Source organism: Lampris incognitus, chromosome 12 (genome assembly GCF_029633865.1).
Source record: "Lampris incognitus isolate fLamInc1 chromosome 12, fLamInc1.hap2, whole genome shotgun sequence".
NCBI classification, from domain to species: domain Eukaryota; kingdom Metazoa; phylum Chordata; class Actinopteri; order Lampriformes; family Lampridae; genus Lampris; species Lampris incognitus.
Genome location: NC_079222.1, coordinates 34,719,309 through 34,741,404, shown reverse-complemented (window position 1 = coordinate 34,741,404; position 22,096 = coordinate 34,719,309). Strand labels below are relative to the sequence as shown.

At 45.4% G+C, this 22,096-nt stretch overlaps 1 protein-coding gene across 2 annotated transcripts in view; it reads right to left on the bottom strand.

The window, feature by feature from the left end:
* erbin (erbb2 interacting protein) overlaps window positions 1-21,284 on the bottom strand; it is a 100,769-nt gene extending 79,485 nt beyond the window's left edge. For both annotated transcript variants that reach the window (XM_056290532.1, XM_056290531.1), the window contains exon 1: window positions 20,642-21,284. The gene's annotated coding sequence lies outside the window, so the exon portion shown is untranslated. The remainder of the gene's footprint in view (window positions 1-20,641) is intronic.
* Between the last annotated feature and the right edge of the window lie 812 nt (window positions 21,285-22,096).

Below are 22,096 nucleotides of genomic sequence, written 5' to 3'. Positions count from 1 at the left end.
AAGGGTCAACTGTACCTCAACTCTCCAAGATCGATAATCAAAGTTCTTGTCGATTGTTGTTGACTGCATTAATTTGGATAATTTATACAAAGGATCCTAACGACCCACATGCCATGATGAAACTTTACATCAGCTCTGCTGAGAGGCTATGTTCAAGTCCAATTTGGGACTCAACTATAAACAAACACAGTATTAACATTAGTCTATGCCCATGTGTGGGTAGTGTGGCAGTCTATTCTGTTGCCTAACAACACAAGATCGCCGGTTCGAATCCCTGCGTTACCTCCAGCTTGGTCAGGTATCCCTACGGACACAATTGGCCGCGTCTGCGGGCGGGAAGCCGGATGTGGGTGTGTCCTGGTCGCTGTACTAACTGGTCGGTCAGGGCGCCTGTTCAGGGGGGAGGGGGAACTGGGGAGGAATAGTGTGATCCTCCCATGCGCTACGTCCCCATGGCGAAACCCCTCCCTGTCAGAAAAGAAGCAGCTGGCGACTCCACATGTATCGGAGGAGGCATGTGGTAGTCTGCAGCCCTCCCCAGATTGGCAGAGGGGGTGGAGCAGTGACCGGGACGGCTCGGAAAATAGGGTAACTGGCCAAGTACAATTGGGGAGAAAAGGGACCCCCCCCCAAAAAAAAGTTTATGCACAGTCTACTACTACCACTACTACTACTACTACTACTACTACTTCCGGCTGCTCCCGTTAGTCTATGCACAGTCATGTAGGGAGAAGGCATGGATGATCACACTTCAAATCTGTGACCTCCTTGTATAGAACATGCTTGTTGGATAGTCTCTCTCCTTGAGAAATGGGCATTCAGTTGGAGGGAGGATTTGGCTTTATGGACATAGCTGATGACCAGCAGCGAGACAGAAAGATGTTCCTCTAAGTGGGTCACAGGAGCAGGAAATCATTAGGGACAAAGAATACAGAGATGTATGTTACAACTGATACACGAGCCATTTAATGTAATGCAAATTGACATTTCGCCTGCAATAATTGAACTGACTAAAAAAAGTTTTCAGAGACACGGGGCATCCAGGTGGCGTAGCGTTCTATTCCGTTGCCTACCAACATGGAGATCTCTGGTTCGAATCCCCGTGTTACCTCCGGCTTGGTCGGGCGTCCTGACAGACATAATTGGCCGTGTCTGCGGGTGGGAAGCCGGATGTGGGTAGTGTCCTGGCCGCTGCACTAGCGCCTCCTCTGGTCGGTCAAAGCGCCTGTTTGTTGGGGAGGGGGGCGGGTAGCGTGATCCTTCCACATGCTACTTCCCCCTGGCGAAACACCTCAGTGTCAGGTGAAAAGAAGTGGCTGGCGACTCCACATGTATCGGAGGAGGCATGTGGTAGTCTGTAGCCCTCCCGGATCGGCAGAGGGGGTGGAGCAGTGATGGGATGGCTCGGAAGAGTGCGGTAATTGGCCAAGTACAATTGGGGAGAAAAAAAAAGGGGGGGGGTTTCAGAGATACAAACAAAATGGCCATAGTTTTGGCTGGACCGCAACAGCAGGGCCAGCCCTACACATGCGGGTGTCCGTGAGTGAGGGAGTGAGTGAGTGAGTGAGTGAGCTAGCAAGCGAGTGAGTGAATGTGTAAGTGAGTTTCACCACTGGTCGGACGGCCGAGTGGGAGTTTCTTCAGTGGCTGCGTGAACAGTTTCCTATAATGTCATCAACTGTTCATGGAACCGATGTCAAAACAGCTGCTTTTTAAACGTAGTTGTGCAAAAAGTCGTTTAATAAATGCAGTCCCAGTCCAGCCTTAAACTAGGTTTTAACCTAGTCTCGTTTAAATCCTATTTTACTTTTAATTCACTGACGCATGGCATTCACTAACACATTCAATTAGAAGGATACAACAACATATTGGGTTGGAATAAAGTAGTGGACCAAGGACCAGCAGGTCACGGCCAGATTCAGAGGACACCCAAGTTGTGGCTTGTCTAAACTACTGATGGCCTGTGATTAGAGCATTAAACTGTTTGGCCTGACAAATGCACCAAGACTAACATATCAACATAAGCAACACTACTGGCCAGTTAATACAAACACCCTCTCTGTCACCGCATAATAATTCCACAATACTGAACCGGCATCTTTCCAGGTCAGGCAAAACCTCTGAACAAAATGGATCAAGCCGTCTACTCTATTTTGCATATTGATTTTTTTTTAGGATGAGAAAAAAAAAATCACAAATCAATGGGAAAAAAACAGGTCAAGATGTAGGAAAACACTGCCATTCAGACGATATAGTTTGATCAGTCTACACAACCACATGTTCAGGTCTGGGTCCCTCGGTTCATTCAAAGTTCATTCAATTAGGAAGTGGATCCTCAGAATTTCTCCAAATTTGATATCTATCTATCTATCTATCTATCTATCTATCTATCTATCTATCTATCTATCTATCTATCTATCTATCTATCTACATGAATATATATGTATATGTATACATACACACACACATTGCAGTATATATGTATATATATATGTATGTATATATAAGTATATATGTATATACTGCAACGCATTAAAACTTTTCCCCTTGCATCCGTGTTGATATATATATATATATATATATATATATATATATATATAAAATCCAGTGAGTCAAGTAAATTCTTTATGAGACAGTACAAGCCTGTTTCATGCCGTAAGCAATCATCAGCTGTCAATAAAGTCACACGGGAAAGAACATACCATTTACTGCCTCGTCATGCACATCATGTGCACAACGTCCATGGGGAAGGGGGAGGTGCCTACATTAAAAGACGTGATCCCTAACCATCCAGTAGGAGGGGGGTTTGCATACAAAGTTAATGGTATTTGTCTATTGGCATTATCTATTTATAATTACAAAATAGATGTTTATATCTGTGTCTGCAACTGCTGGCCAATTCATTCCTGTTATTCAATGTGGACATTTCTGGTTTGCAAATGATAAAATTTCTTTGAGTCAGACATAGATTAGACATTTTACCGCTGGTTGAATATTGAATACCACCTGGAAAATCCTCTCAAAACACAAAGCATATTGGCTCCCTCCTCAATCACTCTTTCCGTTTCCCATGTGTGTTATGTGTGAAGTATCACTTCTTTTCAGTTGAACAGAAAAATACGGGCTAAACTCACCCCAACTTTCCATCCAACTTTGGTATCGGCCCAACTAAAAATCCATGAAATATGTTCCGGCCCTCAAAGGAATCGATCTCTTCTTTGTAGCCCACTGTATAAAGCTGGCCCGATGCAGTAGTAAAGTACTGAAAATGAAAGGTTTTGAATTGCTCATTTCCCTTCACTCATATGCCCCTGACACAAAAGAAGAAAAAGTGTTTCACAACCCTCAGCGAGCTACTGCTGCAGCTTCCCACCTCGTACAAGTTGAGGCAGCGTGGAGACGTTTTAAATCAGCAGAAACTGGGACAGACTCAGCACCGATGCCGTTCTGTTGTCTTGCGTAATCTGGATAACTTAGTTGACCTGCACAGACCTGGGGAACGGAGAGAAGAATTCCTCAGTCACAATGAGTCAGCTTATGTTATTCTCCATGTCTTCAGCTGACCAGGGGCTCGAACCTCCTGATTTAGTTGACGACAAAGACATAATAGAATTTTCCCAAGTGTTGCATGACTACACTTTAGAAATGAACTTTTTTTTTCTTTGCCACATCAGTACGTCATCTCACCCTTACAAATATATTAAATTCTCCTTATTCTGCATGTTTCTTTTGATTTTTTTCCTTCTTCCTTTTTTTTTGTATCCCCCCCCCCACTTTTTCTCCCCTGTTGTACTTGGCCAATTACCCTACTCTTTCGAGCCATCCCAAGGGGCTGTAGCAGAGGGCTGCAGACTACCACATGCCTCCTCCAACACGTGGAGTCGCCAGCCGCTTCTTTTCACCTGACAGTGAGGAGTTTCACCAGGGGGACGTAGCATCACGCTATTGCCTCCAATTCCCCCTCCCCCCTGAACAGGCGCCCCGACCGACCAGAGGAGGTGCTAGGGCACACATCCACGTCCGGCTTCCCACCCACAGACATGGTCAATTGCATCCGTAGGGACACTCGACCAAGCCAGAGGTAACACTAGGATTCGAACCGGCTATCCCCGTGTTGGTAGGCAACGGAATAGACCGCCATGCTACCCGGACACCCCTTATTCTGCATGTTCCAACATCCTCATGGCACGCTGGCCAAGTTAAATATTGGTATTTACACCCTCTACACCTTAAATCATGTGTCTCTTGAGCAGTTCAAGTATGTTGGAGGAATACATCAAATGATCTACAGCAGTGGTTTTCAAACTATGAGGTCGCAGGGGGCCAGGAGGGTTGCGGCATGCTTGGAGACAGAATTTTATATATATATATATATATCCCACCCGATAATTTGAGTTGGGTCAATGCAATTACTTAACTATATTCCAAAATATCAGCAGTGTAATGTTTAAAGTCAACATGCCTTGTCTGTTTCTCTTGGTCATTTGTAATCCACCAGTGAAGACTGAAAAGAAGAATATTGCACTGATGAATCAAATATAGAGGATTGCTAATTATCTCGCTTTTTGACAGATAATGAGGATTTACTGCTTATCGCATGGCATAGATATTGTGGGAGGTCCCGGGCCAAAGTGTAACTCCACAGGTGAGTCACAGCATGACAAATTCTGGGATCTCCTGAGCTACAGTATACAGTCAACCTGGTGTCCCAGGTTGACCTTGCTGATACAGGGAAAAAACAAGTATTACAACATTTTTTCACTTAAAGCTAGGGGAACTCATATTACTGGAATAAACACTATTCAAAAAAAAAGTGAAATCACAAGGTAGAACAGGAGTAAATAATAAAGGTTAAGCTATTATATTACTACTACTTTTGGCTGCTCCTGTTAGGGGTCGCCACAGCGGATCATCCGTTTCCATCTCTTCCTGTCCTCCGCATCTCATTCCCCCCAGCCCCGGCCGACCAGAGGAGGCGCTAGTGCAGCGACCAGGACACATACCCACATCCAGCTTAACACCTGCAGATACAGGCCAATTGCGTCTGTAGGGACGCCCAACCAAGCTGGAGGTAACACGGGGATTCGAACCAGCGATCTCCTTGTTGGTAGGCAACATAATAGACCGCTACGCTACCCGGACTACCTTATTCAAATTAGTTTTAAAGGAAAGTGGACATGTGTGTAGCGTCTCTTTTTAAAAGAGGCACACCTTTACGACTACATACAGCAAGTGTGTTACTACATGTCTTGTTTTGCAGAAGTGTTTTTACATTAGATACGATTGCTTCGTACAATTGCCCCCACTCTGCCAGTCAGCCTCCACATTTGTAACGTTGTTCCGTACCCGAGTACACTTGCGTATCCACACACGAGATCGACGTTTGCTGCGTTGCGTGCATACGCGGATTTCCGAAGAGACAGGCGGCGTTGAGAAAAGCCTTTGTAGCATCGCAGTCACCAAGTTACTCCACCCAATTAGAATTAACAAGGCCTAATGAATAAGGGATTGAACATTTGTAAATATAAAGCTATTTTAATGTCAGACAAAATGAGTCCTACAACAATATATGAGCAACCTTGCAGTGAAAGAGCTTGAAATTAGACTTATAACAAACAGAAGCAGCCAATGCACATAAAAATCTATTTGGAAACATACATACCTACATACAACTTTTCAGCTCGAGGACACAATGTGCTTTGCAAGTCCTACCTTTCTCCTCCACATCTGAGCAAGTTCACACCCGAAAACGCTTGAAATGCATCACAAGGAGCCTTCTACCTTGAATAAGATTCTGACTGGGGGCGATGGAAACTGGCGTCTATAAAGGTCAACACAAAGATCTTTCCACAGGACCAGAAAGACCCACGTAAGTCTGCGTAAATGTTTAAGCAGACGGACGACAACGCTTAACAATTTGGGGAAATATGTGAGGGACCTGTTCACAAACTGCTACTATTTCATATCTGCTACAGAGTAGATGCTGGGGCCCTTGACTTTCAGATAACTCACTAGCTAAAATGGAATAATGCTACTTTAAATTTTGGAATATTCCAGCATTAAATGCTCACTGCTGGCAAAAATTGGCACAATGGCTACGTCTGGCCCATTTTTGAAAAGGCCTTGTTTGATGCAGATCGAGGTTTGCTGCTCTTACTTTTCAAATGGCTTAAAATGTTATTATTCTTTCAAATTCGTATATTCAATTGAAATTCAAATTTCGACTCAAAATGGCACGGTGGCGCAGTGGTTAGTGCTGTCGCCTAACAGCAAGAAGGTTTTGGGTTCGAATTCCGGAGTTGTCCAACCTTGGGGGGGTCATCCCAGGTCGTTTTCTGTGTGGAGTTTGCATGTTCTCCCCGTGTCTGCAGTGGGTTTTCTCCGGTTTCCACCACCATCAGAAAACACATGCATGTTAGGGTTAATACACCTGTCTGTGCCCTTGACTGAGGCATTGCAAGACGAGGTGGAGTTGGTCCCCGGGTGTTGCACGGTGGCTGCCCACTGCTCCTAGCTACACAGCTAGGATGGGTTAAATGCAGTGCATAATGTCCCTACAGGGATCAATAAATTATCTCAGAAAAAAAAATCACTGTGCTGTGATTGCTAACCTTTCCTTGCTAGCTAGCTAAAAATTCAGCTCACCTCTGGCTGCAAACACATACCTCAGCCACAACAAATGATATATTGCAAAATTACATCCGAAACATCATTAAAAGCCATATTTAGGCTCAAGTGGATGTTTGGGTCATGTACACAGAGTCCCACAGGAAGCCTTTTTACATATACTATATCCTGTTTCCTATTTATAGTTTTAAAGATTATAAAGAGGCATAATGAGCTGCGTTATTGTCTGCTTGCCATTCTCTACCATCATGTAGCACAGTCTCGCTTGGCAGCCAGACTTTAGACCACTGGCATAAAGTCTGAGCCACACTGTTTCTTTAACAAGTGCAAGAGCAGCCTGCTTTGACCAGAAAAGATCTTTTCACTGACATTTTAAAATGACTAACCACAGACAGCTGCCTTGACATGATGTTTAGGAGCAGTCAGTTCTGAAATGGTACAGTCAGAGAAACAGACCCGCATGCAACTAGTCTTCACATACAATGGCTCAGTTGTCTCGAGGTGAAGAATTGGCACAAGCTTCACAAATTTTCACAAATCCAGTGATTAATTTTGTCACAAATGCTCATTGTTTTAATGCTGCAAGAAGTTCTTCTATTTGTTTCTGTTCTGGTTTCATTGCAAGAAGTTTGTTTCCCAGCAGACTGGAAAAAAGCCCCACATGCAGCTGTGTCATCTGGAAGTGCGGAGACACTTTTGTGATTGACAGTGCAGATAGTTGTTGAGACTGGCACCCCCCGAAAATTGGAGGGACATTTTGGACTTCTGCATTTGCCTTTAAAAATGTTTACAGAGCGGTATTTATGAAAGCGACATATCAGCAATATTTTTTTCCCCTTATTGTGCCCACCTGCATCCTTAAATAACCTAGGTGTGCACTATTTACCTCATTGGACACGTACTGAATGTTTCAGTATTTTGTTGCATTTAATTAATTTTTTTTTAAATTAGTGCCATTCTAGCTGGTGACGCGAAAGATTTAACATCAAAAATAAGTGTTGTGATATCGTCAAGGACAGCAAATTAGAGTCCATAGATGGTTGGAAAGCAGGAGGGCATTGACACATAACTGCTAGCCCATGCAGACCAGCCGTTCCGATAACAACTGAGTAGGAACAAGTCGCTAGATCTAGACTGAATACGACGAACTGATGACATCATGTACCTTCAGTTGTTATTGCCAGCTGATTTTGTAGCAACACCAAAAATAAAACAGAAATCCATTGGACGGTCTTAAAGGCGGACAGATAAAAGAAGCAGCCAATATATCTTTTCTGTGGCGCATAGGGTGATTATGCAGAGAATCATGTAGTAAACGTGATTATCAATCACATTAGCAATATCCCTGTGTACTCAATAATCAAAACAGTGGCACAAATTGATAACTTCTAATAATGAAATCTCTTGTTTGCATGAAAACATACTCAACAATTTTTTTAAAGAAGTGTACGGTTGTGTGCTGCTGGGGCCTTGCAGCAGCTTCATCATTTCAAGTTTCCATTACCTCAGTGTTAAAATCACAGAGGACATAACATGGACACGGCATATGGCCGTTATGGTGAAAAAAACAAGGCAGCGTCTTTATCACCTAAAGCAACTGAAGTTCAGTGTCTCACCACGGATCCAGAAAACCTTTTACTCTGGTGCCACTGACAGCATCCTGGCAGGGCGCATTGTATGGGAACTGGTATGGGAACTGTACCTCAAGACCAAAAAGCGCTGCAGAGAGTGGTAGAGTCGGCTGAGAGTAACACCGGGACCACCTCCTTACAGGACTTCTACACCATGCAGTGCAGGACCAGGGCTAAAAGGATTATTACGCATCCCCACCATCCAAATAATGGACTGTTTCAGCCGCTGAGGTCAGTCAGACGCCTCTGCAGCCACAAGCCCAACACTGAGACTCAAGGAGTTTCTTGCCCCAGGCAATAAGGGTACTTAGTAACACTATATAACAACAACATAGATGACTTACACTGTGTATACATACCAAAAACTGCAAGCACTGACACTTAGCCACTGTCACTTCCCTGCACACAAACTTTAGCTTATTGTATTTTATTTGCACTCTTTTGTGTGTGTGTGTGTGTGTGTGTGTGTGTGTGTGTGTATACATATTCAATGTGATAATCAGCCTCGATCGCATACAGCAGGGATTGATCGACATGGCATTAATTAAATAATTGATTTGAACAGAACGCATTATTTGCAGAACAATGCAAGGCTGTGGTCTCGCAAATATATCTGGCTCAGATTTCTTGAGATAGTGTAATATTTTTTCTGTTATCTCAGGATAAAATATAACTATTTTCTCCTGGTCAGCACTGTAACTTACTATCTCACCAGGCTCATGAGTGCAGGCCTGGAGTCATATGTCAGGGCATAAATAACTTGGTTGATAACTTAATTTTCAGTTGTGTGCCTGCTCTTGTCTTTTTCAGATTGTGATGATAACCTGATCTGTGTTTGTGTGCGCACATGCGACTTGGTGGGGTTGAAGTTAGTCAGGGTTCCCACTCGTTTCAAGAAGTTATTTAGCACGGCTTTTCAAGGACATTTTCCATGACCTTTGCTTGGATGTACATGACACCCCTTGCCCACAGAAGGTCATATCATTCAGTGTTTTTTTTGGGGGGGGGGGTTCCCCGTTTTTTCCCCATTGTACTTGGCTATTACCCTATTTTCTGAGCTGTTCCGGTCGCTGCTCCACCCCCTCTGCCGATCCGGGAAGGGCTGCAGTCTACCACATGCTTTCTCCGATACATGTGGAGTCGCCAGCCGCTTCTTTTCCCCTGACAGTGAGGAGTTTCGCCGGCGGGAACGTAGCGCGTGGGAGGATCACGCTATTGCCCCAGTCCCCCCCCCCCCCAAAACAGACGCCCGTACAACCAAAGGAGGCGCTAGTGCAGCGACCAGGACACATATCCACATCCAGCTTCCCACCCGCAGACATGGCCAATTGTGTCTGTAGGGACGCCTGACCAAGCTGGAGATAACATGGGGATTCGAACCGCCGATCCCCGTGTTGATAGGCAACGAAATACACCGCCATGCCAGCCGGATGCCCCCATTCAGTGTTAACTATCAGTGGAAGCCTCACTACAACCCCTAAGGATGGATGGACAGACAAACTTTCTTACACACAAACAGACAAACCAGTCCTCAAACAATTACCATTTCATCACTGACCTTTATGGAAATAACTCCATTTGTAACATTACATTCTCACTGAGTCGGGAAGGAAGAATTTGAATTTGGGGTATGTTCATGAGGGTGCAACGCTTTGACATTTACTGCCGCAGTATATCAAAATATCTATCTGGGGGGCATTTTGAACAACGGTCTCTAAACAGACTGTGTAACTTTTAGCTGGTCAAAAAAAATGACACCCCCCACCCAAACTTCAAGCACTGACATGCAATCTCCATAGTTACAAATATTGCTAAAATTATATCTCAGCTATAATTATGCCAAAGATATACAATTTCAGTGGGTAAAAACATGATTTCATAACTTAATTTCAGTTTTTCATGACTTCAATATTATTTCCAAAAACTCTGACACTATAAGACTCTACTATAAGACACAATTCTGCAGGTGCCACTAACTGAGTAAAAGTGAATTATACCGACTCCCGGGCCAAGTTCCTGAGCATGCGCAGTGTCTTTTGTACATAGATGAGAAACTTACTGCTGTGGCCGTCTGTGAGTGCATTCAGAGAAAACTGCCACGCCCACATCGTTCGTAATGATAAGTTGTGTTGGCCAAAACAAGGATGCAGGTCTGTGACCTGATCAAACTGGTTTGTGGAATACAATGGCGTTCAATGACTTGCATGATGTTTCCGCCTCTGACATTAGCCATAACGCGGCTACCGGTGTGTAGGAGAAAATCACTGTAGGTTTCAATCTTCTCAAAAAAAAACTCCAATCTCCTCAAAAAAATATATAACTACACTAGGCTTATCCTTTAAAGAAAAACGTGACACATGGATCAACTAACTCCTCAGATACTGTTCCAATAAACTGACCGTAGCTATTCTGTTGTCTTGAAAAAACAAAGATGGTAATCCCAAGATAACAGAAAAATTTAGCCATCACGATAAAAGTTTGCCAGACCAAAATAACTAAAATATAATGTATCGCAAGAAAACAGGCAAATATATTTGGTAAACAGTCTTTGTCATCTATTGTAAGTATTAATGTTTTGTTTTTTTTTGCCTTAATAGCACCAGTGATACTAGAAAAAAAAACCCTAGAAATGTGCTTGTGAAGAACACAACTTGTGAAACTGATTGCCCACTACGGGTCATCTCTCATCTCATCATCAGCCACTTCTCCGGCGTCAGATTGCGGTGGCAGCAAGCTAAGTAGGGCACTCAAGATGTCCCTTTCCCAAGTAACCCCCTCCAGCTCCTCCTGGAGGATCCCAAGGTGTTCCCAGGCCAGAAAGGACATGTAGTCCTTCCAGCGAGTTCTGGGTCCCGGGGTCTCCTCCCAGTTGGAAGTGCCCAGAAAACCTCCAAAGGAAGGTGCCCAGCAGGCACCCTAATCAGATGCCCAAACCACCTCAACTGGCTCCTTTCTACGCGAAGGAGCAGCGGCTCCTTCTCCAAGCTCCCTCCGGATGTCCGAGGTCCTCACCCTATCGCTAAGGCTGAGCCCAGACACCCTACGGCGGAAACTTGTTTTAGCTGCTTGTATACACGATGTCACCCTTTCGGTCACTACCCAAAGCTCATGACCATAGGTGAGGGTTGGAACGAAGATTGACTGGTAAATTGAGAGCTTTGCCTTCCATCTCAGGGATGGGTTGTTGCCTCAAGTGAAGGAGTGCAAGTATTCCACTAGGGCTGTCAATGAATATTCCAAATTCGAATGTATAACCGAATTGTTAAAAAAAAAACATACATTCCAGTGTGAAAATTAATATTCATTTGTGGAAGAGAAAAAAAGCAGCACTACCGCGGCTCGCGAGGGCCTTGGCCGCTGCACTGAACACGCTGCATGACGGACAGGAGTCACACAACGTCACTTTCGTTGGTTGAAATTTAGGTCAAGCTGAAACGAGGGAATAATTCAGCAACAACCGTGTGGTAAAGATAGCAGAGAGTTCACTACCCAACTCAGCCGCAGAGAGGGTGATTTTCATTCCTAACAATCTAAAAAGCCCCGTTTGGAAAAAAATTGGATTTTGGTCAGAAAACCTCAAGATAAAGCCATACTGAAAGCTATGTAGCGACTTGTCTCTGTGGCGCAATTGGTTAGCGCGTTCGGCTGTTAACTGAAGATTTGTTGGTTGGAGCCCACCCAGGGACAGCGAGTTACCTTTCTACAATAAGCAGCACAGTGGCCCAGTTGTTAGCACTGTTGCCTCACAGCAAGAAGGTCGTCCTCTGTGTGGAGTCTGCATGTTCTCCCCGTGTCTACATGGGTTTTCCTCCGGGTGCTCCGCTTTCCTCCCACAGTCCAAAGACATGTAGGTCAGGTGAATCGGCCGTACTAAATTGTCCCTCGGTGTGAATGTGTGTGTGTGTGTGTTGGCCCTGTGACAGTCTGGCGGCCTATCCAAGGTTTCTCCCCGCCTGTCGCCCAATGACTGCTGGCATAGGTTCCAGCATCCCAGCGACCCTGAGAGCAGGAAAAGCCATTTGGATAATGGATAGATGAAAGCTATGTAAGCTACAGTTAGCTTACCACTCCACCACTAGTAACCAAGGGCACATCTTGAAAATATGCACAAAAACATATTTGAATTGGGGGTTTTTTTTTTATAAGGAATAATTGAATGTCATTTTTGGCCAACTTTGCCAGCCCTACTGCCCACAGTAGAAGTTCACAGTTGTTCTGCTAGGCTTATAAAAAACTTTTTTTGCATTCAGTTGTTAAGGTGAATAAACAATTCTCATAATGAATCTTGGGACTTTCCAGTTAGTCTTTTCAGCCAAAGCATTCCTTATAGGCCTAACTGAGCTTGTCGAATTAATGTCCTGGGGATTCTACCTAGTTTGTCCTTGGTGTTTTTGTTTTGGTGTAAAAGTCTGTCATTTATTTTCTCAGCATTTAGAACTGTACTTCAATTATAGGGATCTTTAAAGGATGGAACAGTGGCATTGTGCCACTCTGTTCCTCCATGTGTGCAACTGTAAAAATTGCCCCCACAGGGTGTCTGTGTAACGTGGCCGTCTATTCCGTTGCCTACCACCATGGGGATCGCCAGATCGAATCTCCGTGTTACTTCCGGCTTGGTCGAATGTCTCTACAGACACAATTGGCCGTGTCTGCGGGTGGGAAGGCGGGTGTGGGTATGTGTCCTGGTCGTTGCACTCTGGTTGGTTGGGGCACCTGTTAAGGGGAGAGGGGGAACTGGAGGGAATAGCGTGATCCCCCCATGTGCTACATCCTCCTAGTGAAACTCCTCACTGTCAGGTGGAAAGAAGCGGCTGGCAACTCCACATGTATCGGAGGAGGCATGTGGTAGTCTGCAGCCTTCCCTGGATCAGTAGAGGGGGTGAAGCAGCGAGTGGGACAGCTCAGAAGACTGGGGTAATTGGCCGGATACAATTGGGGGGGGGGTCCACAAAAAAAAATCTCCCACAATGTAGTGAGTCTGCAATAACACATTAATTTCCCTCCTCAACTGAGTCATTACATTTGCATGATTCAATTAAATAAATGCAATGATTCCTGACTGAAATATTCATGTGGAATGTGGAAAGCAGAAGACCACTTCTACTTCACACAGCTAGCAGAGTGTGGCTATGGCTATGGCTCTGGCAAAAACAAAAACAAAAAAACCCCGCAGAAGCTCCATTCTCAACATGGTATCAAATCACTCTTCACCACAGTAAGTTCATCCGTCTCTACGACGGAGGAGGGAACACGATCATCCAAGGAAGTTGAACATCGGCAAAAAGGATTCACAGCCTTGGGCTGAAGCTGTAGAGGTGAAACATCCAGACAGCTTCCATGTCGAGGAGGACTTACTACACGATGAGTATTAACTAGTACGCAAACGTTTTTATATGAACAAATGTCCGTTTTGTTACTATCACTGACTATGGTAAAACAATAATGACTTAGCATACTCTCAAGTCCCGAAAGCCTTTGCATTTTTGCTTTGAAAAATGGTGTCAACATGACAATTACCACAAACAAATCTATAGCTGCGCATCTCAACTATCACATTTTACTTCAGTCAGAAGTGGTTGGTCCCCTAGAGAAGATAGGCAGAACTTCCTCTCTTGTGGATCAGCCAGAGAAGAGCTCTGCTTGGTCCATCAATATAGTATATTAACACAAGATGGTAATGGACATTTACAGTGCCTTGCAAAAGTATTCAACCCCCTTGACAGTCATCACTCATTTCTGGATTATAAGAGATATTCACCCATATGTTCCTGAACAATATTATTTTAGTGAACCAATAACCTCTAACAGCATGTTCCCAAATCCAAAATAAGTTATGCTTCGCTGACTTTTTGTAAATAAATGAACACCTAAAATATAGTGCTTGGATAAGTATTCAACCCCCAAATATCAATACTTTGTAGAGTACACTTTTGCTGCAATAACAGCCATGATTCTCTTGGGGTTAAGTATGTACAAGCTTTGCACATTCTTGGCTCTGTCTCTGGACTGTGGTTTTCAGTCTGTACCACATATTTTCAATGGGGCTGAGGTCCGGACTTTGACTTGGCCACTCCAAAACGTTCACCTTTTTGTTGCTGAGCCATGCCATTGTTGCTTTAGCCTTGTGCTTAGGATCATTGTCCTGCTGGAAGGTGAACCTTCTCCCAAGCTTCAGTTTTATGACAAACTCCAACAGGTTTCTTCCAATATTTCCCTGTATTTAGCTTCATCCATTCTTCCCTCAATTTGAACAAGGTTCCCAGTGACTGCAGGTGAAAAGCAACCCCATAGCATTATGCTGCTGCCGCCATGCTTCACTGTAGGGAGGGTGTTTTTGGGGCATGAGTAGCGTTAGGTTTGTGCCACACATGATGCTTTCAGTTTTGGCCAAAAAGCTCAACTTTCATCTCATCTGACCACATCCTAACTGGGTCTCTCTCACGCTTGGTAGCAAACTCCAAAGCGTGCTTTTATATGCATCATTTTGACCAACAGCTTCTTTCTTGCCACCCTCCCACACAGGCCAGATTTATGGAGAGCCCGTGATACAGTTGACTCATGCACATTTACTGCAGTTTCAGCCACTGACCTCTGGAGCTCCTTCAAAGTGATTGCAGGATCATCTGTGGCTTTCCTCACCAGCCCACGTCTTGCTCGGACACTTGGCTCTGAGGGACAGCCTGTCCTACAAAGCGTCTGGGTGGTGTGATACAGCTTCCACTTTCTCACAGTGGATCCAATAGTGTTCCGTGGGACAGTATCCAAACACTTGAATATTGTTAAGTATCCCTTTTCCGCCTTCTGCATTTTAATCACTTTGTCCCTTAATTCAGTATTCTGCTGCTTTGTCTTCATTTTCTGATGGAGTTCACGCCCGGCTAATGGACTTTACTCAGAGTGTTTTATACCCATAAACGAGACCGTTACTTTTTTTTTTTAAATTTTGCCCCATTTTCTCCCCAATTGTATCTGGCCAATTGCCCCACCCTTTTTTAGCCCTCCTGGTCGCTGCTCCACCCCCTCTCTGCCGATCCGGGGGGTGCCCCGACCGACCAGAGGAGGTGCTAGTGCAGCGACCAGAACAAATACCCACATCCGTCTTCCCACCCGCAGACACGGCCAATTGTGTCTGCAGGGACGCCTGACCAAGCCGGAGGTAGCACGGGGATTCGATCCGACGATCCCCTGTTGGTAGGCAACGGAATAGACCGCTACGCTACCCGAACGCCCACGAGACCGCTACTTTAATATCTTACAAGTGCACACTAATTATGTCCAATTGTGTTAATGAGTTTGTTTTATGAATAATTTGTCATTTGTGTAAATTTGGAGCTTTCAGAGCCCAGGGGGTTGATTACTTATGCAAGCACTATATTTTCGTTTTTAATTTATTCATAAAAAGTCAGCGAAACATAACTTATTTTGTCTTTGGGAACATGCTGTTAGAGCTTATGGGTTCACAAAAATAATATTGTTAAGGAACAGACGTGTGAATATCTTTTATAATCCATAAATTAATGGATGTGTGAGTATCTTTTATAATCCAGAATAAGTGATGACTGTCAAGGTGGTTGAATACTTTTGCAAGGCACTGTATTTAGCTACTGAGCAGTGATTGGTCCGCCAGAGAGGATAAGGCAGAACTTCCTCTCTGGTGGCCTAACCAGAGAGAAGCATCAAAGATGTCAGGTAGTGAAAGATAATAATCTAATTGACACTGGAAATCTTCAAGAATGCCACTTTAAAGATATCCAATGGAATTTTCCTTGTTAACAACTTGGTTTTGTTTACATTCGAACCTTATCATCAAAACACATTGTAGACTAGGATGTATCTTCGATGCCCAACAAACATACTGAATGCATTTCTGACCTCATGAAATATGCAAAGCCTTTTTGTACTGTTTAGAAAGCTGCAATGTTCGGCGTCCGGGTTGTGTGGCGGTCTAGTCCGTTGCCTACCAACACAGGGATCTCCGGTTCGAATCCCTACATTACCTCCGGCTTGGTCGGGCGTCCCTAAAGACACAATTGACCGTGTCTGTGGGTGGGAAGCTGGATGTGAGTATATGTCCCTGTTGCTGCACTAACGCCTTCTCTCGTCGGTTGTGGCACCTGTTCGGGGGCTGGGGGGAGTAATTGCGTGATCCTCCCACATGCTACATTCCCCTGGCAAAACTCCTCACTGTCAGGTGGAAAGAAGCGACTGGCGACTCCACATGTATCGGAGGAGGCATGTCTGCAGCCCTCCCCGGATCGGCAGAGGGGGAGGAGCAGCTACCGGGACGGCTCGGAAGAGTGGGGAAATTGGCCGGATACAATTGGGGAGAAAAAAGGGTGTGTGTGTGCGTGGGGGGGGGGGATTGGCCCCTTTCTATGCGAATGAGCCTCATTGCAGAAAAGTCCAATTCACAACCACCAATGCTAATAGCCACAGGCAGTTAGAGTGAAAATCATTGGCGTATTCAGAGAGCTGGTGGTAACTAACGCCCAGACTTTCCAGTGATCATGGCAGCAGTGATTGTAGCCAGGCGAAGGCATCATCATGCCAGGCGTGCTCGTGAGTGGATATTTTGAATGAGAATATGACTTTCTGATTTAACTGAGACCGAAATCATTCACAGATACAGGTTGCCAGTCCAAACAATTCTTACTATACTTAATGACATCAAGGATGACATTGAAACTGCCTCCTGTGTTCTTGGCACAAAGCCACTATTTATACTTAGCCACGTAGATAACTGCACTCAGCTGCAAAACATTATGGGCATGTTTTGGCTGTAATATCATTAGCGCAATATATTTTGTGAATCGGACCTTGAGACGGGGCAGATAGCGGTTGCAAATGATGCGCAATTCATGGTGCTATCAGTGGCCATGATCCATTCTTTGTGAATTCTGGTAAAAAAAAGACATCCGTAGATAGAAACAAATGAAAGAGAAGGCAGAGTTAACATAACTAGAATAGGTGTACTTAACAATCAAATCAGGTTCTCTTTTAAATCAAACATCCTAAGAGATGAGTGGAAAGTACTGTTCTTGCAACTGCATTTATAGCCTTTTTTTTCCTCGAATGCAGCTTAACCATTTCATGTGATAAGCTACTTCATTACACTTTAACAACAAATAGTACTGGGACCACTACAGAGAATTGCTGATGAACATTGAATATCCAGGAATTCCCATTATAGACACTACCACTGACTATCCCTGTGCATTAAATTGGCCACAATTTTGAATATTCACCATACAAGGTCCAGCCATATCAGCGGCACGGTGGCACAGTGGCTAGCACTGTTGCCTCACAGCAATAAGGTCCTAGGTTCAAACCCCAGGGTTGTCCGACCTTGGGGGGTCATCCCAGGTCCTTTCTGTGTGGAGTTTGCATGTTCACCCCGTGTCTTTCTCCGGGTGCTCCGGTTTCCCCCACCATCCAAAAGACATGCATGTTAGGGTTAATACTCCTGCCTGTGCCCCTGACTGAGGCATGGCAAGACGAACTGGAATTGGTCCCCGGGCGCTGCACGGCAGCTGCCCACTGCTCCTAGCTACACAGCTAGGATAGGTTAAATGCAGAGGACAAATTTCCCCACCGGGATCAATAAAGTAATAACATAAAAATAAATAAAAAATAATATACTAGGTTTTGACCTAGTCTTGTTTAAATGGACTACAGCTACTCTTTGATCACATGGCTGAGTAATATGCTGTGTGTCATACCCAACCGCCCACACCATGCTGAGTAAGATGCAGCACCTTTTATGGCTCGGTTACATTAATAAAGTGGGTTTAGTAGTGAGCAGAGTACTTACTTACCATCAATAGTTCTTGATGTGCAGTTCCAGCCAGCTACACTCTAGCAGGCTATACACTACGGCTAACCGCAGCTGTGCATAAGTGTATTTTTTTAAATCCCACCTTTAAAGAAATTATTGTAAAAGGGATACTCTGTAACTGCACAGAGCTAATCAGAATCAATACAAGTGGGCTCAAATCAAATCTAAGTGACATCACTGCCTTAATATTGCAATGTAGCCTGAGATAATTTTTTCATAAATGTTGCTGGTGAAGAAATTGGGCCCATTTCTTTCTGGAGAAAGAGCACAATCGCCACAGGGTGATATCACTTTCCCTCCTTATATCTCAACCCGTGCTCATGCATCCTTAGTGCACGTGCTACAAGAACATGTGATGCACAAAAACTCCACTGGATACCTTTAACAGGTAACAGGAGTTGTCTATATCGCATTCCCGTTGAGAGAGAGAAAAAAAGTGAAGGGGGCAGACATGCAGACAATGCAAGAGACAGCAAGGGAATTTTTTTGAATCCTTTTCAAAGAAAGCAAATAAATTTTACTGAGTGAGTCACTGATCCCTGCTTTTATCATTTAGTGGTTTTAATGCCTTAAAACGCATGAAATGGCCCTTTAGTGTTATTGAAAATCGATCCCCCCCCGGCCCCAGTGCACCACTGTGGTACATTTCTAGGGAGACTGCATTATTTTGTATTTAATACATTATGTGCTCAAACAGACCAGTAATGCATAGTGAAAGATAAATTGATTTTCTAGACCATAATGGAAACAATACCTCCATGCCAGGACTCTAAATGCATGGCTCTTGGGGGTCATTCCGGCCTAAACATTTCCTTTTTGGTCTCGGGAATGGGCCAAAGTGGAAAAGAGACTGCATGGAGAGTGTCACATTGACAATCGTTCGGGTTCAGAAAATACCCTAAACTCTGGGGACAGAAAGTGGGTTATGCATAGCAGATTTCTACAGTATTTCGAATCCCTGGTCTGATAAAAAAAAAAAAACTAATCCACTTCATCTGGGCCGAAACCGCTGGTTGCAAGTTGCGAGTTTTTGCCCTGAGCCACTTAGTCTACTTTATTGCCTTTTGGTTAACTAGAATTAACAGGTGTGCTTAAGTTGGCCATCGGGAAACCATTAACATCATCTCCTCTGATTTAAAACGACGCCTGTCAGAAGGGGCGGTGGACGCCGACCGAGTATTCGAATCAACTGGCCAACTTGGGCCGCTTAACGATGTCTGCGGTGTGTTCCGAGTCTACCCTGTCGTCTCATGTGCCATAAACTCGCAACTGGGTACCTGTGTTTCGAGGAGGGGGGGGGGGGTTATATTCCAGCCCCTGCGAGGTTTTGCTTAAAAGGCTGCCAAGTATGGGTCAGACCATTGCTGTCTAGCCGCATATGTGCCCATTCTTCGCGTAAAACCCCGCCGCTTTTATTATCCCGTTGACTCCGCAGCGTTGTAATTACCTGCACAAACTGGTTAAAGGCCGCCAGCAATGGCCCGCATGTATTGAAACGAGCTTAGTGCTGGAAAAGCGGAAATCCTAGAAGAAGAAGAAGAAGAAGGAGAAGAAGAAGAAGAAATGAAACAGCGGGGAACGTGTCTTCCTCTGCAGACGAATTACGTTGCTGGTTCGTATTCCCCAACACGTGAGAGCGCGTCTGCATGAAAATTCGGCGTCGTCGGTCTGCAGCCAAGCGACTCCATCGACACGACGGCGCATCGACCGCGGAGCCGAATTCCCGAGGTTCAAATCCGGCGATAAACCCCCACTTTTATCCCGAGTCTTAGCGGGATTAAATTACGTTTGCGTTAAGTGAGTACGGTAATCTTCTTAGTTGAACGGGGGGGGGGGGGATATGAAAATGCCGAGATGACTCGGGAGCGCTAATCTGGGCAGGCTCGGAAGGTTGAAGGCGCTCCGCAACAATAGCCGGAGGAGCCGCAACACCCGTGGGGATGCCGAGGCGAGACGTTCCTGGGGGTCACCGTCCAAATATCGTCAATTGTACCCTAAAAATCAGCCGTTGCATCTTAGCTGATTCGGAATACCCCCCCCCCCCACACACACACACACACCACCCCAGGCGTGTTTAGTTTCACATCACCAAGACGTTTAAAGGAGCATTTCGGACGATATCTGAGCTTAACGAGTTAACGCGTTACGGCTCGGCCAGTTGAAAAGCCCGATGCTAGTTTTTCTTCTACTTCTTCTTCTTCTTCCCTGCTTAACGTTGACAGTTTGGGACGCCATCGTCGCCAATCGCAACCGAAAAGTCCAGCTAAAACATTTCGGTCTCGTCCACATTGCGCACTTCCAGGGCAGCCGTGTGCGCCAACTCGTGTGTAAAATGGGCACACCGTTTGAGGGCAGAGGGGGGGGGGTGGTTGGGACGCCGACGAAGAGAGTCAAGTTCGGGAAGCGTCGCACGATAACGCTCTCGAACCCGTTACCACGTTAGCCCCCCCATGCTAGCGGCGGCGTTAGCATTGTGCCGTTCTGGGTACCCCCCCCCCCCACACACACACAGAGAGATAGACAAACACTGCCAACAAAAACGACTTACTGGAGTCGATGTCGCGCTGGCGTCTCGTTTACAGATGTCCGCAAAATGCCTCCGACGTCGACGTCCGGAAAATACCTCGAGTGTCGGACATCGGCTAGCTCTCCCGACCAGCTCCGTGGGGGTTTCCTTTGCGTTAGCCGCTGTTAGCTACAGCCGCCTCCAACTGCGCCCACAAAGCTAGCCCAGTTTGCGCATTCTCCTCGGTCGAGCCACCATTCGTCTTCCCAACTTGTTTACCGTCCACGGCCGTAACCTCTTTTGTTGTTGTTGTTGTCGTCGTTGTCGTTTCTCCTCCGGCAGTAACCCGGGCTAACCGGACGACGGCAGGGGTTGAAGCGAAAACGCGAACGCCTCCTCGGTGAGAGCGCCGACGGCGAGCGCTAAAGAGGATACAAAATGTCCACAACGCTCAGCGAGGAAACACAAGAGGCAGAGACGCGCGCGACGTCCGCGAGGGCGAACCCTTTCCCCCCCGAAGTGCGCCGCACCCAGATGTTTTCGCACATTGTTTTTCCCCCCCGTTTCGCTCGAACGCCAGAAAGAAACGAGGAAGAAAGAGAGAGAGGGAGAGGGGGGAGAAGGAAAAAAAAACAAAACAAACGAAGCTTGAAGGTCGAGACGAAAACCGCATCCACAAAAAAAATCACCCCCCCCCCAGTAGGATCCCCGAAATGAAACCGAGGGGATTGTTCGTAGGGATCGACAGAGCTGCGCGTACGTGTGGGCTGTCCGAGCGGCGGCGGGGGCCACTGCGCAGGTGCAGCGGCCGCTTGTCGCTCCGGCAGGCGGAGAGATCAGACGCCGGACTTTCCCCCCGAAACGCGTCGTCGCTTCTCCTTTGCGCCCCAGTTTCATACGCGTGTCAGGCGCGGAATACGCCGAATAAGTCGTGTGAGTCGACCTCCGCTGCTTGTTTGGTTTGTCGGCTGGCTGGCTGGTGGATAAAGGATTAGAGAGCAGGTGATTCCCCACATGGGGAATTCTGGGGCACCTCGGGAATTTGAAGACAGCAGCCCCTCTGGATGGCGAACAACTCGACCGAGAGTTGTTGTTATTGTTTTTTTGTGTTGTTATGATTGTTTCATTAATTGCACTATTGACGAGTAGGCTACAGCCAATACTATGACAAGAAAATACGTGGGTAAAACGATTCCCCACCCCCCGAATAGATACAAAAAGTCGTCATCGTTGCTCTTTTTTGTTACCTTTTATGACATTTCCAGACAGCGTCAGTTTTTTTTTTGCTGTCTTGCTGCGCCCCCTGGTGGAGGCACATTTCCCCACAGGTTTTTTTTTGAATACGCAAGCAAGATGTAGTAAACCTAAACGTGTGCGAAGTGTAGCTCTGCCAGTTATGATCAAATAACGTCATTTGAGACACTTAAGCTGAGTCTTAATTGCATATCTCTTTACTTGTATCTCTGAGAAGTCAATTTATTTCTGTTGAATTGTTTG